The sequence below is a fragment of the Diadema antillarum genome, unplaced genomic scaffold (assembly GCF_040938485.1).
Source record: "Diadema antillarum isolate AM-2024a unplaced genomic scaffold, OU_Dant_1.0 seq00000731_RagTag, whole genome shotgun sequence".
Lineage (NCBI taxonomy): Eukaryota > Metazoa > Echinodermata > Echinoidea > Diadematoida > Diadematidae > Diadema > Diadema antillarum.
The window spans coordinates 77,491-96,335 of record NW_027271632.1 but is presented as its reverse complement, the minus strand read 5'-3'; positions in this window follow the sequence as shown (position 1 = coordinate 96,335).

Genomic DNA, 18,845 nt, shown 5'->3' with positions numbered 1-18,845 from the left:
CGCGCGCGCTCATATACGCACGCACAGCTCATATGCAATAGAAATTTCCCGTTTTTTCACACGTATTGGCTGCCTGAAATGTCAAGGAATATTTCTACCAAGTTTCAAGTCAATCCAACTCAATATGACGTCATACGGGCCCGTCAAAGTTGAAATTCCGCGCGCGCGTCAATGGCGATATACAGTACAACTATGCCAAAAAACTGCCAATTTTAAATCCGATTTTACTCGTCAGGATGGACGGTGACCCCCCATTTTCTATACATATTTTGAAAGCTGATGAGTTGTACATGTCATTTCATGGGTTGGCAATGCTGACAAAATGATGAAAAGATATCAAATTTCTTAATAAAGTAAAAAAAGTAAATTTTCAAAATGACGTCATCAAATTTCAAGTTCATTCGAGCGTATCTCACTAGTCCTTTGTCAATTTTCACCCAGATTTCAGTATGATGTAGCTTATTTAATGTTCTTTCAAACATAAAATTACAATGTTCTGATTGGATAACGGTATCACCTCGTAAAAATGGATTAAAAGTAATCTTGTCAAATTTGACCAGTTTACGTGTTATCTCTATGGGAGTGCAGTTTTTCTGGAAATGAAAATTGACATGACTATCTTTATCGAGCACTAGCTCACTTAAGCTTCGGTAAATTTCTCCCAGATTTTAATATGTTGTAGCTGAGACTTTACGCTACCGTAAATGTGCCCTTTGTTTTTTCATACGATGTCAAAATCACGTCAAAAAATTGGGTTGAAATTCAGGCTTATCTTCGATGTATTGAGATATTTCTTTCTTTCTGCAACTTTCTTTGCAATAACTCAAGAAGAACGGCCTCTATCACTTCTATATTTTGCACATGTTTAGTTCATGTCACGTGAATCATTTCATAAAATAACAACTACTTGATCGGACACCATCTTGGGTATGTAAATTAGGGTCAAAGGTCATAGGTGTTTCACCCTGTATCTTAGTGAATACATGTCTTATCTTTCCCATATTTTGCACACGCAAAGACCATGTTACAAGGATCATTTCACAAAATAATCACTTTTTACTCAGATGCCATCTTGTCTGTGCAAATTGAGGTCAAAGGTCATATGTACTTCTTTTTGTATCTTCGTGATGACGTGTTATCTCTATGGGAGGGAATTTTCTTTAATGTGAAAATTGACATGATTGTCTTTATCGAGCACTAGCTCACTTACCCTTCGGTGAATTTCTCCCAGATTTTAATATATTGTAGCTGAGACTTTGCGCTATCGTTTCATTTCCCTCGTTTTTTCATACGATGTCGGGATTAAGATAAAAAATTGGTTGAAATTAAAGCTTATCTTCTATGTATTGAGATATTTCTTTCTTTCTGCAACTTTCTTTGCAATAACTCAAGAAAAACACGCCCTATCACCCCCATATTTTGCACATGTTTAGTTCATGTCTCGTACATTATTTCATAAAATAACAACTACTAGATCGGACAACATCTTGGGTATGTAAATTAGGGTCAAAGGTCATAAATGTTTCATCTTGTATCTTAGTGAATACCTGTCCTATCTTTCCCATATTTTTCACACGTATAGACGATGTCGCGAGAATCATTTCACAAAATAACCACTATTTCATCAGATGCAATCTTGGGAGTGCAAAGGTGGGTCAAAGGTCATATGTATTCATTGCTGTATCTTCGTTATTCAGTGTATACAGAATTTGGTACCAAAGATGGCAGATATGACTCCCTTTTCTAAATGAGAATGCAAACATCACACGGCCAATGTCTCTAAACACAGATGAAACTTGTATGGTCATGAATATTGCGATCAGGACTCGAATCATTGATAAAAAAAAATCGGATCACCTTAATTTGTCAGTGATGACAAATTACAATCTCTAGTTAGGTGATCCGAGTATCCTCTCGGATCACCTTCTGTATCTGTACGGATTCTTTGTTAGGTGATCCGAGAATCCTCTCGGATCACCTTCTGTATCTGTACGGATTCTTTGGTTCTTCTTCTTCTTCTTCTTTATTTCTCCTCAAAAGTTGTGCATCGATTAGCTCAGAAAGTGCTCTTCCTATCAATTTCAAAATCATACCATATATGTATCATGTCCCAAAGACGACAGATTTTATAAAATCATAGTGATCAGTCGACCGTGACGTCACTATGACGTCATTATATGAAAACACATTCTCATTCATATCTCATTAATGGAATGGAATTTTTCAATGAAATTTACGTCACATATAGTTCAAATCAAGTTGATTCTACTTGTGTTTTCAAAATTCATCTATACCCTTAAAACGTGCGCGTACGCGCGCGTTGAAATATTTGTATGCTCAAATCGAGCTCCAAATTTTTTTGCACACGTTTCAGACCATTTAGAGCATTTTTTGAAAAATTGAAAAAATCGGACGGACGCGTACGCGCACGCGCATATACGCACGCACAGCTCATACGCAATAGAAATTTCCCGTTTTTTTACACTCATCGGATGTCTGAAATGTCAAGAAATATTTCTACCAAGTTTCAAGTCAATCCGACTCAATATGACGTCATACGGGCCCGTCAAAGTTGAAATTCCGCGCGCGCGTCAATGGCGATATACAGTGCAACTATGCCAAAAAAACGCCAATTTTAAATCCGATTTTACTCGTCAGGATGGACGGTAACCCCCCATTTTCTTTACATATTCTGAAAGCTGATGAGTTGGACATGTTATTTCATGGGTTGGCAATGCTGGCAAAATGATTAAAAGATATCAAATTTCTTAATAAAGTAAAAAAAGTAAATTTTCAAAATGACGTCATCAAATTTAAAGTTCACTCGAGCCTATCTCACTTATCTTTTGCCAATTTACACCCATATTTCAGTATGTTGTAGCTTATTAAATGATCTTTCATTAATATAATTACAACCTTTTGATTGGATGACGGCATCACCTCGTAAAAATGGATTGAAAGTCACCTTGTCAAATTTGACCAGTTTACGTGTTATCTCTATGGGAGTGCAGTTTTTCTGGAAATGAAAATTGATATGACTATCTTTATCGAGCACTAGCTCACTTATACTTCGGTGAATTTCTCCCAAATTTTAATATGTTGTAGCTGAGACTTTGGGCTATCGTAAATGTGCACTTTGTTTTTTCATACGATGTCGGGATCACGTCAAAAAACTTGGTTGAAATTAAAGCTTATCTTCGATGTATTGAGATATTTCTTTCTTTCTGCAACTTTCTTTGCAATAACTAAAAAAAAACAGCCCCTATCGCCCCCATATTATGCACATGTTTAGTTCATGTCACGTACATTATTTCATAAAAAAACAACTACTTGATCGGACACCGTCTTGGGTATGTAAATTAGTGTTTCATCCTGTATCTTGGTGAATACTTGACCGAAAGATCGGTCTGTATCACGGATCCCCTCCGTATACACACCGAAGTCAATGATCCCGGCTCCTGTGTGGAGCATCGCGCACAGATCAAACGTCGTTGTAAACCAAATTTCTGACAGCTTTTTTACATTCAAACAAGTTTGAACGTGACGACGGAACAGGCTGGTTGATGTGTGTTTTACGTTGAAAATTCGACCGAAATGTTGGATTATTCATTAATGTGGTGTGTGAAGTCTATTCTTGAATAGTTGATTTAACTGTACAAGCTTAAATTTGCCGACCTAGGGCAGTGAATTAGACGCAATCGAGAAGGGTGAGGTACCTCACCCAATTTTCCATAGAGACAGTGGTTAAGAATATCCACACAGCAATAGGTACTGGTACCGGTACCTTCCGTCTGTCTACGGAGGACAGATTGTCTTTATCGAGCAGTAGCTCACGTACGTACATGTACCCTTTTCGGTGAATTTCACCGATTTCACCATATTAACCGTATGTGTGCCTATGTATGCCTGTGTATGCCTATGTATGCCAGAAAATCACAATCTCACGGATGGACATGCCATCGCTGTGCCTCTGCCTCACATTCTGAGAGCTAAAGACATAATGCAACTGATTTATCTGTGATTTCATGCATCTGGACCTGCTGAACATGAATTTTGTGGTTCTGTCCCTGCTGCAAACACCGCTGCAAACAACAGTCTTTCGCGCTATAGTCCCACACATTCATCTTCGTGTCATGGACCACCAGTTCATCATGCAGAAATTGCAGTGACAATGACGATCTGCTGTAAGTTTTTTTCTGATATTGCATACACCACAGGACCAATATTACATGCCCTCTTGCTACAGTGACCTGTGTCTCTCAGCCTTATATCCGTGGAAACCCTGAACTTAATCAATGTCAATGCACAGTGTGCTTGGATAAACTGATACTGAGTGTTACTGTTACATATACATGTCCTACGGCTACTGAACTGTGTACTGTGCATACGTGTTATATCTGTAGCGGTGCTGAATGCTATGTGCAAGCAAGTTGTACGTACTTCAGTCGCCTAGCTACACTGCTTGTAGACTACTGAGTATCTCATGTGACATCTGAAGTTAAGCCTCATCTTCTCAGAACTCAAAACCTCCCGTGATTATCACCAAATGACTATCACAAGTGTTCTTCACGTGACGATATATAAGAGTATTAGACCTACCTCGAAGTGAAGATGAATTGACTTATGCTCTACAATCATAGTCTCAGAGTGCCAATGTGGATTTAATACAGCTACAGTCCACTGGCTGCTTCTCTGCAGTCAGTATGCCTGACCTCGCCATTTCTGTTCGTCACCGAGTATAGCACCGTACTAATAGTCATCACTCCAGATTCCAGTACTACTGTCACACTGTCTGTCGCACCTGATACCCCAATATGGAGACCCGCAAAGGGAAAGCCACAAGTACTGAAGCAATCATTCAGGCTTTTGGAGAGTATATCCAGAGTCCTGATTTCCTTAAAGCCATCAAAGAAGCTGTTGAGAAAACCATGAATAAACAAACAACAAAGTTTGTCCAGCGCCTTGACCTAGTTGAGCAAAAGTGCACCAGTCTCAAGGAGAAGTCCGATCAACATGATGGCTGCATCTTTGACCTGGAAGTATCCCTCAAAGCAAAAGATGCTGAAATAAAACGTCTCACCACCGCTCTTGATGATCAAGCAACAGCTGTCAACAATCTCAAACTGACGATGAATGAAGCAGAGCAATATTCTCACCGCAACTCCCTGAAGTTCCATGGTGTCAAAGAGAGCAGACTAGAAGACACAGACCAACTCATCCGCCAGCTCTGTTCCGACCAGCTCGATGTGCCCATTACTCTCAATGATCTTGACAGATCGCATCGTGTTGCCCCCCCGCAACGACATCGCGACATCCCAGCCGTCAAACTTTGTTGCCAGCAACAAACAGAAAGACAATAAAGAAGACCATCCTTAGTAAATGTGACTTGGAAAGCTTTGACATGGGCCTAAATTGATCCCAAATAGGCACTCAGATATTGGGTAACTTGTTGAATTTTGTGTATTTTTTTTTCTTTTTGAATTATATGTACACACTTGTATATCTCTGATTTTCTGTATAACTTTTGCACTTCTTTTCTTTTACTTTTTTTCCCCCAAATGTTTGAGCCTTGTAATAGTTTGATTACTCAAGTGGTCGAAGACAACGGAACCTCGGATACTTTATATACAGATACTCCATTAATAGTGCATGATGATGTGAGGGTTTCTCCCTTAAAATCTGTTTTTCAGGAAGAATCAACTACATCTTCACACTCATTATACTAGATCATGTTACCAGATTCACCGATGGTCTTTCTCAAATGATAGGTCCAAATATTCATTACGGTATACTGGACCTGTATTGTGGAAGGATTTGAACGTGAACCATGTTTTTAATGTACAATTTCATAATATTTTTAAAAAACAGTATAAAAAGATTCTTCTGAGTTTATACTGAAGTTCTATGTGAAAGTATCGTTTTTAGATTTTGGGTGATATCCTTATGTATTTTGACCATGTTAATTTGTTTGTTTGTTTGTTTCTGTATGTTTTTGCTTGTTTGTTTTCTCAGTTCAAATCTGTTTCTATACATTATTAGGTATGCACAGTCTTACAAGCCATTTAAGGCTTTCTTATGTGCATTCCATTTTTCATCATTACAGTTGTGTACTTTGTGCTGATTTGTATAGCATATGAATGTAACACGCAAAGACCATGTTACAAGATTCATTTCACAAAATAACCACTTTTTGCTCAGAATGTGATGCCATCTTGGCTGTGCAAAGTTGGGTCAATGGTCAAATATACTTCATTCTGTATCTTCGTTATAGTGTACACCGAATTTGGTACCAAAGATGGCAGACCTGACTCTCTTTTCTAAATGAGAATCCAAATATCACACGGCCAATGTCTGTAAACACAGATAAAACCTACATTGTATATGGTCATGCCTATTGCGATCAGGACTCGAATCATTGATTTTAAAAAAAAAAATCGGATCACCTAATTTGTCAGTGTTGACAAATTCCGGTTCTAGTTCTTCTTTTTATTTTCCTTTATTTCTAACCAAAATTTGTGCAGCAGTTAGCTCAGAAAGTGCACTGCCTTTCAATGTCAAACTCATACCATATATGTATCATGTCCCAAAGACGACAGATCAAGTAAAATCATAGTGATCAGTCGACCGTGACGTCACTATGACGTCATTATATGAAAACACATTTTCATTCATATCTCATTAATGGAATAGAATTTTGCAATAAAATTTACGTCACATACATTTCAAGTTATGCGCATTTTACTCATATTCTCAAAATTCATATTTTCTCTTAAAACGTGCGCGTACGCGCGCGTTGAAATATTTGTATGCTCAAATCGAGCTCACATTTTTTTTGCACACGTTTCAGACCATTTGGAGCATTTTTTGAAAAATTGAAAAAATTGGACGGACGCGTACGCGCGCGCACATATTCGCACACACAGCTCATATGCAATGAAAATTTCCCGTTTTTTTACACTTCTCGGATGCCTAAAATGTCAAAGAATATTTCTACCAAGTTTCAAGTCAATCCGACTCAATATGACGTCATACGGGCCCGTCAAAGTTGAAATTCCGCGCGCGCGTCAATGGCGATATACAGTGCAACTATGCCAAAAAAACGCCAATTTTAAATCCGATTTTACTCGTCAGGATAGACGGTGACCCCCCATTTTTCTTACATATTCTAAAAGCTGGTGAGTTGTACATGTTATTTCATGGGTTGACGATGCTGGCAAAATGATTAAAAGATATCAAATTTCTTGATAAAGTAAAAAAAGTACATTTTCAAAATGACGTCATCAAATTTCAAGTTCACTCGAGCGTATCTCACTTATCCTTTGCCAATTTACACCCAGATTTCAGTATGTTGTAGCTTATTAAATGATCTTTCATCAATATAATTACAACATTTTGATTGGAGGACGGCATCACCTCGTAAAAATGGATTGAAAGTCATCTTGTCAAATTTGACCAGTTTACATGTTATCTCTATGGGAGAGCAGTTTTTCTGGCAGTGAAAATTGACATGACTCTCTTTTTCGAGCATTAGCTCACTTATGCTTCGATGAATTTCTCCCAGATTTTAGTATGTTGTAGCTGAGACTTTGGGCTATCGTAAGTGTGCCCTCCATTTTTTCATACGATGTCGGCATCACGTCGAAAAACTTGGTTGAAAATGGCACGAGGCTTCGATGCAGCGTCATTTTGCTTAATACACAGGGCCTATGGAGAATGAAATAGGTCATTGCGTAGCGCATCCGACTCGTAATCCTAAGGTCCCTGGTTCGAGGCTCACTCCTGCCAATATATTTCTTAAAATTTTTTTAACACTTTTTTTCTTCTTTTTCTTTAGTTAATCTTAATCTCCCTTTCCTTACTTTATCTTTTTCTGCTTTTTTTATGCTTCTCCTTCAAATTTCTATAAAATAACATAATTTTTTCTTTATTTTTCTTTCTTTCTACTACTTTCTGTGCAATAGATGAACAACAACAATGGCTATCAATCCCATATTTTGCACATGTTTAGTACATGTCACGTACATTATTTCATAAAATAACAACTACTTGATCGGACACCATCTTGGTTATGTAAATTAGGGTCAAAGGTCATAAATGTTTCATCCTGTATCTTGGTGAATACATGTCCTATCTTTCCCATATTTTGCACACGCAAAGACCATGTTACAAGAATCATTTCATGAAATAATCACTTTTTGCTTAGATGCCATCTTGGGTGTGCAAAGTGCGGTCAAAGGTCAAATATACTGCATTCTGTATTTCCATTAGTGTATACGGAATTCGGTACCAAAGATGGCAGGTCTCACTCCCTTTTCTAAATGAGAATCCAAACATCACACGGCCAATGTTCCGTCAACACAGATGAAACCTGTATGATCATGAATATTTGGATCAGGACTCAAATCATTGATTTTCGAAGAGATCGGATCACCTAATTTGTCAGTGTTGACAAATTCCGGTTCTAGTTAGGTGATCCGAGTATCCTCTCGGATCACCTTATGTATCTGTACTGATTCTTTCTTTATATCTCCTCAAATGTTGTGCAGAGGTTAACTCAAAAAGTCCTTCGCCTATCACATTCAAACTCATACCATGTATGTATCATGTCATAAGGACGACAGATCTAATGCATCATTGTGATCAGTCAACCGTGACGTCATTATGACGTCATTATCTAAAATCACGTTTACATATATATCTCATTAACGGAATGGAATTTGTCAATGAAATTTATATATCATATAGTTCAAGTCAAGTTCTATTGATATATTTCATAAAATGTACTCACGTTCATATTAAACGAGCGCGTACGCGCGCGTTGAAATTTTAACATGCTCCAATCAACCTCAAAATTGTTTTGCACACGTTTCAGGTCATTTAAAGTATTTCAAAAAAAATTGACGGACGCGCACGTGCGCGCACATATACGCACGCACAGCTCATATACAATGAGAATTTCCCGTTTTTTTACGCGGATCCAATGTATGAAATGTCAAGGAATATTTCTACCAAGTTTCAAGTCAATCCGACTCAATATGACGTCATACGGGCCCGTCAAAGTTGAAATTCCGCGCGCGCGTCAATGGCGATATACAGTGCAACTATGCCAAAAAACCACCAATTTTAAATCCGATTTTACTCGTCAGGATGGACGATGACCCCCCATTTACTTTACATATTTTGAAAGCTGATGAGTTGTACATGTCATTTCATGGGATGGCTATGCTGGCAAAATGATTAACAGATGTCAAATTTCTTAATAAAGTAAAAAAAGTAAATTTTCAAAATGACGTCATCAAATTTCAAGTTTACTCGAGCGTATCTCACTTATCCTTGGCCAATTTTCACCCAGATTTCAGTATGCTGTAGTTTATTAAATGCTCTATCAGTTACGTAATAAAACAATTTTGATTAAATGACAGCATGACCTCATGAAAATGGATTGAAAGTAACCTTGTCAAATTTGACCAGTTTACGTGTTATCTCTATGGGAGTGCAGTTTTTCTGGAAATGAAAATTGACATGACTATTTCTATCCAGCACTAGCTGACTTATGCTTCGGTGAATTTCTCCCAGATTTCAATATGTTGTAGCTGAGACTTTGGGCTATCATTGGTGTGCCGTTTGTTTTTTCATACCATGTCGGAATCACGTCAATAAACTTGGTTGAAATTAAAGCTTATCTTCGATGTATTGAAATATCTCTTTCTTTCTGCAACTTTCTTTGCAATAACTCAAGAAAAGCATACTCTATCAACACCATATTTTGCACATGCTTAGTTCATGTCACGTACGTTATTTCATAAAATAACAACTACTTGATCAGACGCCATCTTGGGTATGTAAATTAGGGTCAAAGGTCATAAATGTTTCATCCTGTATCTTGGTGAATACCGGTCCTATCTTTCCCATATTTTGAACACGTAAAGACCATGTTACAAGGATCATTTCACAAAATAACCACTTTTTGCTCAGATGCCATCTTGTCTGTGTAAAGTTGGATCAAAGGTCATATGTACTTCCTTCTTTATCTTCATTATGACGTGTTATCTCTACGGGAGGAAATTTTGCTAGATGTGAAAATTGACATGATTGTCTTTATCGAGCACTAGCTCACCCACCCTTTGGTGAATTTCTCCCAGATTTTAATATGTTGTAGCTGAGACTTTGCGCTATCGTAATGGCTCCTCTGTTTTTTCATACGACGTCAAAAACACGTCGAAAAACTCGGCTAAAATAATCAAAGCTTAGCTTCATTAGGTGATCCGAGTATCCTCTCGGATCACCTTATGTATCTGTACTGATTCTTTCTTTATATCTCCTCAAATGTTGTGCAGAGGTTAACTCAAAAAGTCCTTCGCCTATCACATTCAAACTCATACCATGTATGTATCATGTCATAAGGACGACAGATCTAATGCATCATTGTGATCAGTCAACCGTGACGTCATTATGACGTCATTATCTAAAATCACGTTTACATATATATCTCATTAACGGAATGGAATTTGTCAATGAAATTTATATATCATATAGTTCAAGTCAAGTTCTATTGATATATTTCATAAAATGTACTCACGTTCATATTAAACGAGCGCGTACGCGCGCGTTGAAATTTTAACATGCTCCAATCAACCTCAAAATTGTTTTGCACACGTTTCAGGTCATTTAAAGTATTTCAAAAAAAATTGACGGACGCGCACGTGCGCGCACATATACGCACGCACAGCTCATATACAATGAGAATTTCCCGTTTTTTTTTACGCGGATCCAATGTATGAAATGTCAAGGAATATTTCTACCAAGTTTCAAGTCAATCCGACTCAATATGACGTCATACGGGCCCGTCAAAGTTGAAATTCCGCGCGCGCGTCAATGGCGATATACAGTGCAACTATGCCAAAAAACCACCAATTTTAAATCCGATTTTACTCGTCAGGATGGACGATGACCCCCCATTTACTTTACATATTTTGAAAGCTGATGAGTTGTACATGTCATTTCATGGGATGGCTATGCTGGCAAAATGATTAACAGATGTCAAATTTCTTAATAAAGTAAAAAAAGTAAATTTTCAAAATGACGTCATCAAATTTCAAGTTTACTCGAGCGTATCTCACTTATCCTTGGCCAATTTTCACCCAGATTTCAGTATGCTGTAGTTTATTTAATGCTCTATAAGTTTTAATCAATCAAATTTTCGCTTGATGAAGTCTTCACCTCGTAAAAATAGATTGAAGGTAACCTTGTAAAATTTGACCCATTTGCGAGTTATCTCTATAGGCGTGCAGTTTTTCTTGAAAAGAAAATTAACATGAATGTCTTTATCGAGCACTATCTCACTTATCCTTCGGTGAATTTCTCCCAGATTTTAATATGAATTGTAGCTGAGACTTTGCGCTATCGGCAATGTTTCCTCCGTTTTTTCAAACGACGTCGAAATCACATCGACAAACTTCTCTTAAATGAAAGCTTAGCTTCGATGTATTTTCATATTTCTTTCTTTTTGCTAATTTCTTTGCAATAACACATGAAAGACATTCCCTAGTACCCCCATATTTTGCACATGTTTTGTTCATGTCACGTACATTAGTTTATAAGGTAACAACTACTTGATCGGACACCATCTTGGTTATGTAAATTAGGGTCAAAGGTCATAAATGTTTCATCTTGTATCTTGGTGAATACCTGTTCTATCTTTCCCATATTTTGCACACGTATAGACGATGTCGCGAGAATCATTTCACAAAATAACCCCCTTTTCCTCAGATGCCATTTTGGGAGTGCAAAGGTGGGTCAAAGATCATATGTATTTGTTGCTGTATCATCGTTATCTAGTGTATACAGAATCAGCACCAAAGGTGGCAGACATGACTCACTTTTCAAAATGAGAATCCAAACATCACACGGCCAATGTCTCTAAACACAGATGAAACCTGTTTGGTCATACCTATTGCGATCAGGACTCGAATCATTGATTAAAAAAAAAAATCGAATAATCACCTTAATTAGTCAGTAATGACAAATTACAACCACTATTTCATCAGATGCCATCTTGGGAGTGCAAAGGTGGGTCAAAGGTCATATGTACTTGTTGCTGTTTGTTCGTTATAGTGTATAAAATTTGGTACCAAACATGGCAGATATGACACCCTTTGCTAAATGAGAATCCAAACATCACACGGCCAATGTCTCTAAACACAGATGAAACTTGCATGGTCATGCCTATTGCGATCAGGACTCGAATCATTGATTACAAAAATCGGATCACCTTAATTTGTCAGTGATGACAAATTACAATCTCTCGTTTTTCTTCTTCTTCTTTATTTCTCCTCAAAAGTTGTGCAGAGGTTAGCTCAGAAAGTCCGCTGCCTGTCAATTTCAAAATTATATCATGTATGCATCATGTCCCAAAGACGGCAAATCTAATGTATCATTGTGATCAGTCGACCGTGACGTCACTATGACGTCATTATATGAAAACACATTCTCAATCATATCTCATTAATGAAATAGAATTTTTCAATGAAATTTACGTCACATATATTTAAAGTTATGCGCATTTTACTCATGTTCTCAAAATTCATATTTTCTCTTAAAACGTGCGCGTACGCGCGCGTTGAAATATTTGTATGCTCCAATCGAGCTCAAAATTTTTTTGCACACGTTTCAGACCATTTGGAGCATTTTTTGAAAAATTGAAAAAATCGGACGGACGCGTACGCGCGCGCGCATATACGCACGCACAGCTCATATGCAATTGAAATTTCCTGTTTTTTCACTTTGATCGCATGTCTGAAATGTCAAGGAATATTTATACCACGTTTCAAGTCAATCCGACTCAATATGACGTCATACGGGGCCGTCAAAGTTGAAATTCCGCGCGCGCGTCAATGGCGATATACAGTGCAACTATGCCAAAAAACTGCCAATTTTAAATCCGATTTTACTCGTCAGGATGGACGGTGACCCCCCATTTTCTTTACATATATTGAAAGCTGATGAGTTTTACATGTCATTTCATGGGTAGGCAATGCTGACAAAATGATTAAAAGATATCAAATTTCTTAATAAAGTAAAAAAAGTAAATTTTCAAAATGACGTCATCAAATTACAAGTTTACTCGAGCGTATCTCACTTATCCTCTGCCAATTTTCTCCCATATTTCAGTATGTTGTAGCTTATGAAATGTTCTTTCATTAATGTAAAAACAACATTTTGATTGGATGACGTCATCGCCTCGTAAAAATGGATTGAATGTATCCTTGTAGAATTTGACCAGTTTACGTGTTATCTCTATGGGAGAGCAGTTTTTCTGGCAGTGAAAATTGACATGACTCTCTTTTTCGAGCACTAGCTCACTTTTGCTTCGGTGAATTTTTCCCAGATTTTAGTATGTTGTAGCTGAGACTTTGGGCTATCGTAAGTGTGCCCTTCATTTTTTCATACGACGTCGGCATCACGTCGAAAAACTTGGTTGAAAATGGCACGTGGCTTCGATGCAGCGTCATTTTGCTTAATACACAGGGCCTATGGAGCATGAAATAGGTCATTGCATAGCGCATCCGACTCGTAATCCTAAGGTCCCTGGTTCGAGGCTCACCCCTGCCAATATTTTTTTTTTCATTTTTTTAAACACTTTTTTTCTTCTTTTTCTTTAGTTAGTCTTAATCTCCCTTCCTAACTTTATCTTTTTCTGATTTTTTTATGCTTCTCCTTCAAATTTCTATAAAATAACATATTTTTTTCTTTATTTTTCTTTCTTTCTACTACTTTCTGTGCAATAGATGAACAACAACAATGGCTATCAATCCCATATTTTGCACATGTTTAGTTCATGTCACGTACATTATTTCATAAAATAACAACTACTTGATCAGACACCATCTTGGGTATGTAAATTAGGGTCAAAGGTCATAAATGTTTCAACCTGTATCTTGGTGAATACATGTCCTATCTTTCCCATATTTTGCACACACAAAGACCATGTAACAAGGATCATTTCACAAAATAACCACTTTTTGCTCAGACGCCATCTTGGGTGTGCAAAGTGAGGTCAAAGGTCATATGTACTTCTTTCTGTATTTTCGTTATGACGTGTTATCTCTATGGGAGGGATTTTTTTTTTAATGTGAAAATCGACATGCTTTTCTTTATCGAGCACTAGCTCTCACTTACCCTTCGGTGAATTTCTCCCAGATTTTATGTTGTACCTAAGACTTTGCATTTTGCATCTTGGTGAATACCTGTCCTATCTTTGCCATATTTTGCACACGAATATAGACGATGTGGCAAGAATCATTTCACAAAATAACCACTTTTTCCTCAGATGCCATCTTGGGAGTGTAAAGGTGGGTCAAAGGTCATATGTATTCGTTACTGTATCTTCGTTATTCAGTGTATACAGAATTGGTACCAAAGATGGCAGATATGACTCCCTTTTCTAAATGAGAATCCAAACCTCACACGGCCAATGTCTCTAAACACAGATGAAACTTGTATTGTCATGCCTATTACGATCAGGACTCGAATCATTGATTAAAAAAAAATCGGATCACCTTAATTTGTCAGTGATGACAAATTACAATCTCTAGTTAGGTGATCCGAGTATCCTCTCGGATCACCTTCTGTATCTGTACGGATTCTTTCTTCTTTTTAGGTGATCCGAGTATCCTTCGGATCACCTTCTGTATCTGTACGGATTCTTTCTTCTTCTTTGTTTCTTTATTTCTCCGCAAAAGTTGTGCAGAGGTTAGCTCAGAAAGTCCGCTGCCTATCAATTTCAAAATTATACCATGTATGCATCATGTCCCAAAGACGACAAATCTAATGTATCATTGTGATCAGTGGACCGTGACGTCACTATGACGTCATTATATGAAAACACATTCTCAATCATATCTCATTAATGGAATGAAATTTTTCAATGAAATTTACGTCACATATATTTCAAATTATGCGCATTCTACTCATGTTCTCAAAATTCATATTTTCTCTTAAAACGTGCGCGTACGCGCGCGTTGAAATATTTGTATGCTCCAATCGAGCTCAAATTTTTTTTGCACACGTTTCAGACCATTTGGAGCATTTTTTGAAAAATTGAAAAAATCGGACGGACGCGTACGCGCGCGCGCATATACGCACGCACAGCTCATGTGCAATTGAAATTTCCAGTTTTTTCACTTTGATCGGATGTCTGAAATGTTAAGGAATATTTATACCAAGTTTCAAATCAATCCGACTCAATATGACGTCATACGGGCCCGTCAAAGTTGAAATTCCGCGCGCGCGTCAATGGCGATATACAGTGCAACTATGCCAAAAAACTGCCAATTTTAAATCCGATTTTACTCGTCAGGATGGACGGTGACCCCCCATTTTCTGTACATATTTTGAAAGCTGATGAGTTGTACATGTCATGTCATGGGGTGGCAATGCTGACAAAATGATTAAAAGATATCAAATTTCTTAATAAAGTAAAAAAGGTAAATTTTCAAAATGACGTCATCAAATTTCAAGTTCATTCGAGCATATCTCACTAGTCCTTTGTCAATTTTCACCCAGATTTCAGTATGATGTAGCTTATTTAATGTTCTTTCAAACATAAAATTACAATATTTTGATTGGATAACGGTATCACCTCGTAAAAATGGATTAAAAGTAATCTTGTCAAATTTGACCAGTTTACGTGTTATCTCTATGGGAGTGCAGTTTTTCTGGAAATGAAAATTGACATGACTATCTTTATCGAGCACTAGCTCACTTAAGCTTCGGTAAATTTCTCCCAGATTTTAATATGTTGTAGCTGAGACTTTACGCTACCGTAAGTGTGCCCTTTGTTTTTTCATACGATGTCAGAATCACGTCAAAAAATTGGGTTGAAATTCAGGCTTATCTTCGATGTATTGAGATATTTCTTTCTTTCTGCAACTTTCTTTGCAATAACTCAAGAAAAACGGCCTCTATCACTTCTATATTTTGCACATGTTTAGTTCATGTCACGTGAATTATTTCATAAAATAACAACTACTTGATCGGACACCATCTTGGGTATGTAAATTAGGGTCAAAGGTCATAAGTGTTTCACCCTGTATCTTAGTGAATACATGTCCTATCTTTCCCATATTTTGCATACGCAAAGACCATGTTACAAGGATCATTTCACAAAATAACCACTTTTTACTCAGATGCCATCTTGTCTGTACAAATTGAGGTCAAAGGTCATATGTACTTCTTTTTGTATCTTCGTTATGACGTGTTATCTCTATGGGAGGGAATTTTCTTTAATGTGAAAATTGACATGATTGTCTTTATCGAGCACTAGCTCACTTACCCTTCGGTGAATTTCTCCCAGATTTTAATATGTTGTAGCTGAGACTTTGCGCTATCGTTTCCTTTGTTTTTTCATACGATGTCGGGATGACGATAAAAAATTGGTTGAAATTAAAGCTTATCTTCTATGTATTGAGATATTTCTTTCTTTCTGCAACTTTCTTTGCAATAACTCAAGAAAAACACGCCCTATCACCCCCATATTTTGCACATGTTTAGTTCATGTCTCGTACATTATTTCATAGAATAACAACTACTAGATCGGACAACATCTTGGGTATGTAAATTAGGGTCAAAGGTCATAAATGTTTCATCTTGTATCTTAGTGAATACCTGTCCTATCTTTCCCATATTTTTCACACGTATAGACGATGTCGCGAGAATCATTTCACAAAATAACCACTATTTCATCAGATGCAATCTTGGGAGTGCAAAGGTGGGTCAAAGGTCATATGTATTCATTGCTGTATCTTCGTTATTCAGTGTATACAGAATTTGGTACCAAAGATGGCAGATATGACTCCCTTTTCTAAATGAGAATGCAAACATCACACGGACAATGTCTCTAAACAGAGATGAAACTTGTATGGTCATGCCTATTGCGATCAGGACTCGAATCATTGATAAAAAAAAAATCGGATCACCTTAATTTGTCAGTGATGACAAATTACAATCTCTAGTTTTTCTTTATTTCTCCCCAAAAGTTGTGCAGAGGTTAGCTCAGAAAGTGCATTGCCTATCAATGTCAAACTTATACCATATATGTATGGTGACCCAAAGACGACAAATCTTGTAAAATCATTGTGATCAGTCGACCGTGACGTCACTATGACGTCATTATATGAAAACACATTTTCATTCATATCTCATTAATGGAATGGAATTTTTCAATCAAATTTACGTCACATATAGTTCAAGTCAAGCGCATTAACTAACATTCTCAAAATTCATCTATATCTTAAAACGTGCGCGTACGCGCGCGTTGAAATATTTGTATGCTCAAATCGAGCTCAAATTTTTTTTGCACACGTTTCAGACCATTTGGAGCATTTTTTGAAAAAATTGAAAAAATTGGACGGACGCGTACGCGCGCGCTCATATACGCACGCACAGCTCATATGCAATAGAAATTTCCCGTTTTTTCACACTTATCGGCTGCCTGAAATGTCAAGGAATATTTCTACCAAGTTTCAAGTCAATCCGACTCAATATGAGGTCATACGGGCCCGTCAAAGTTGAAATTCCGCGCGCGCGTCAATGGCGATATACAGTACAATTATGCCAAAAAACTGCCAATTTTAAATCCGATTTTACTCGTCAGGATGGACGGTGACCCTCCATTTTCTGTACATATTTTGAAAGCTGATGAGTTGTACATGTCATTTCATGGGGTGGCAATGCTGACAAAATGATTAAAAGATATCAAATTTCTTAATAAAGTAAAAAAAGTAAATTTTCAAAATGACGTCATCAAATTTCAAGTTCATTCGAGCGTATCTCACTAGTCCTTTGTCAATTTTCACCCAGATTTCAGTATGATGTAGCTTATTTAATGTTCTTTCAAACATAAAATTACAATATTTTGATTGGATAACGGTATCACCTCGTAAAAATGGATTAAAAGTAATCTTGTCAAATTTGACCAGTTTACGTGGTATCTCTATGGGAGTGCAGTTTTTCTGGAAATGAAAATTGACATGACTATCTTTATCGAGCACTAGCTCACTTACCCTTCGGTGAATTTCTCCCAGATTTTAATATGTTGTAGCTGAGACTTTACCCTACCGTAAGTGTGCCCTTTGTTTTTTCATACGATGTCGGAATCACGTCAAAAAATTGGGTTGAAATTCAGGCTTATCTTCGATGTATTGAGATATTTCTTTCTTTCTGCAACTTTCTTTGCAATAACTCAAGAAAAACGGCCTCTATCACTTCTATATTTTGCACATGTTTAGTTCATGTCACGTACATTATTTCATAAAATAACAACTACTTGATCGGACACCATCTTGGGTATGTAAAGTAGGGTCAAAGGTCATAAGTGTTTCACCCTGTATCTTAGTGAATACATGTCCTATCTTTCCCATATTTTGCACACGCAAAGACCATAATACAAGGATCATTTCATAAAATAACCACTTTTTACTCAGATGCCATCTTGTCGTTGCAAATTGAGGTCAAAGGTCAATTGTACTTCTTTTTGTATCTTCGTTATGACGTGTTATCTCTATGGGAGAGAATTTTCTTTAATGTGAAAATTGACATGATTGTCTTTATCGGGCACTAGCTCACTTACCCTTTGGTGAATTTCTCCCAGATTTTAATATGTTGTAGCTGAGACTTTGTGCTATCGTTTCATTTCCTTTGTTTTTTCATACGATGTCGGAATTACGATAAAAAATTGGTTGAAATTAAAGCTTATCTTCTATGTATTGAGATATTTCTTTCTTTCTGCAACTCTCTTTGCAATAACTCAAGAAAAACACGCCCTATCACCCCCATATTTTGCACAT